This window comes from Octopus sinensis, unplaced genomic scaffold, assembly GCF_006345805.1.
Source record: "Octopus sinensis unplaced genomic scaffold, ASM634580v1 Contig10079, whole genome shotgun sequence".
NCBI lineage: Eukaryota > Metazoa > Mollusca > Cephalopoda > Octopoda > Octopodidae > Octopus > Octopus sinensis.
In genome coordinates, this window is record NW_021831989.1 from 216116 (window position 1) to 219132 (window position 3017).

Below are 3017 nucleotides of genomic sequence, written 5' to 3' on the forward strand. Positions count from 1 at the left end.
TTTTTAAGTGAGACTGACCTTCTTGAGCTCAATGAGATAACTGTAAATGGAAGAATGTGTCAGATCATGCACATTAAAGACCATTCTGGACTATGTTTTGCAATGATAGTTATTTTCTACAAGAATTCGTGCTTACCAAGTCATAAACTGAGCAATCGCTACGATTTGTAAGCACTGTGTGGCGTCAATGCGTTGAAATAATTTTAAGACAAAAAATGGCAATCCCAAACGAAGGTTTTTTTAAAATACTATTTCCAAAGATTTATTTACTAAAATGATCATAACTGAGTCACAGTCCGAAATAACACGGATCCTAATGTTGCAAAAAGAAGATGAAACTCCTGACAAAATGGACGATCTCCTGACTATGATTCGCATAATTCTCAATGTTTCTGAACGTGAAAATGAGTGTCAAGATGATGAACTGCCAATTCAAGAAGAAGAACAAAGTCAAGATACATGTCAAGATCCAGAGGAACCAAAAGTCTCGATCTGGGAATCTTTGTCTCATTGGGATCCAAAAAATCTAATTTCCTTGAATTATGAGCAGATTGTTATACTTATGGAGTTATCTAAAAGTGCGGTTTGTTTGAATTTAAATTTAGAAACCCTAAATTGCCTTTGTGACGAAAATATGCTCATTTTTATGGTTCGCTGTTGGATAGAGGCAATGCTACAAAATGTGTATTAATTTATTTTACCCTCACTGACTTACATTTACTAATTCTAAATATTTGATTTAACAAGAAAAAATTCTTAAAACAAAAAATGGTTATCAAAAACAATATAAAATGCTCAAAGAAAATAATCATTAGTCCTTCTAGTAACAAGTGGTTCCCCTTGTCTAGGAGCAGGATCAAATTGAAGACTAAAATAAAAAAATAACAAAATACAAAATCGGGACACTACTCTGATCAAGGAACATCAAAGCCGCCTGATTATTACAGCGGTAACAGTAATTAGGAGCACTAAATATTGTAACAACAAGTCGATCGTGACACCAATTATATCCCTGTCAATAATTACAAAACCAATGAATAAACCTCCATAACAAGCTGATGAGCTCTCGATATAAAACTCAGATTATTGGCACAGCAGAACGTCACAGAAATATCAGGACCGAATGTAAACCCAGCTCCCCGAGGGGACTGACCCCAAGACGTGGATTCATCAGGGTCAGACCAAAGAAGGTCACACATGGGACCCTTTAATTAATATTATATAATAATACTTCACTGGGAACCTCCTGAATGCGATCCAGCAGTCGAATATGATCGAGGGAATCAATATAAGGCGACAACCCTCCATGAAGACAAAAAATCTAAAAATAAGACAAAAATTTTACTTTGTCGTTAACCAATGCAGAAACTGGTAAATAATCAAACAACTGGGTGAAGCAATGCCAGACAGAGGGTGTCCCATATTTCTTTAGACATTCATCGTAAAATCCATAGACCTGGGTCACTTGTCTACTTTCGTGGTTCCCGCGCAAAATAGTGACCCGATCTCGATAACGAACCTTTGTTTGGTGATAAATGTTACTTTTAGGGTTATTAGTAGAGTGACTGTTTCCACGGAATGATATCCGCGGTCGACGTAGTCCCCCATGAAGAGATAATTTGTGTTGGGAAGATTCCCGCCAATTCGAAACAACTCCATTAAATCATGAAATTGTCCGTGAATGTCACCACATACAGTAACAGGGCAATCAACATTTTGTACGTTTGATTCATCGCTAAATATTTCTATAGCCTTTTCGCAGAGGATTTTGATTTGCTGTTCAGAAAGAGGTCGGCATTCATATAGCTGTTCAATCCATAAATCAAGATCTTTGTTTAATTTCACAAGTTCCATAAAAAGACAAAACAGTACCACAACAACTAAGTTAAATTTAAATTTTATTGTTTAACTTTATTATTCAAATAAATAATATTTAATTTAAAAAAAAATTTGAAACGAATCTGAAAAATTCTTTTAAAACGAAAATTTAATAATATACTATTTAGAATTAGAAATAACCAAGTTGTCATGACATTTAATATGCGAGTTGTAAACAATCAGTTAAGATCCAACTCACTCACTATTTGGAATGAAAATAAGTTTTTGTTGAACCCTTCATATTTGGATAAACAGCATTTACTCATAAATGGGAACATTTCGATTCAAAATAAAATGTTTATATTCATTTTAATTAATAAGAATCTGTCAATCTAACGTTCTGTGCTGTAAATACGACAATTCCGGTCATTATTTGTTAGTTGGGACAGCTGACGGCAAAGTTAATGTAAAATTCAGAATTCATCAAATCATAGATTTACAAAACAGATTCTACAAACCCTTCATATACTCTATTCGACAAAAATTTAAAACATACAAACAATCCATGTACATCAGTTCGATTTCTGGAGACATCGAGGCCTCTTGTAATAGCAACATGTAATCCTATTTTCAATAATGACAGATGGATCGGGAATGATCAAATTTTGGGACTACATCAACGAGTCGTGTATCCGAACAGTGATCGAACCTCGATGCACCTTATCGCAAGCAGTCCAGCCAGGGAAAGAACGTGTACTAACAGTGGGGACCAACGGAGATATTTTTATATATGACATTGAGACTGGAAAAGAAGTAATGCACTGTTTAAAGGGGTTTGTTTGGATTTGAATTATAATAGTGACCAATTTGATAAACTCACGGGACACACTCTACGGGTGTTCTCGGGAGTCTATCATCCATCGACTCAACACTCATTCATTACCGGAGGATGGGACGATACAATATTGGTGACATTTATATTACTTATTCTAGTTTTGGGATGACAGGAACAGACATGCTTTTAGGTTTTCTCTATTTTTTAATTTCAAGGAAAATATCAGGACCTCACTTATGTGGAGAAAGTCTTGACATTGACCCTATTAAAAATAGAATACTTTCAGGTTCGTGGAGAGACAATATTCCCCTGCAGGTTATTGTCATTTTGATAATCTCAAAGATCTGGAACTTTGATGGAGGAA

At 34.9% G+C, this 3017-nt stretch overlaps 1 pseudogene; it reads right to left on the reverse strand.

The window, feature by feature from the left end:
* Positions 1 to 795: 795 nt before the first annotated feature.
* On the reverse strand, positions 796 to 1854 carry LOC115228273 (annotated as a pseudogene).
* Positions 1855 to 3017: the final 1163 nt, after the last annotated feature.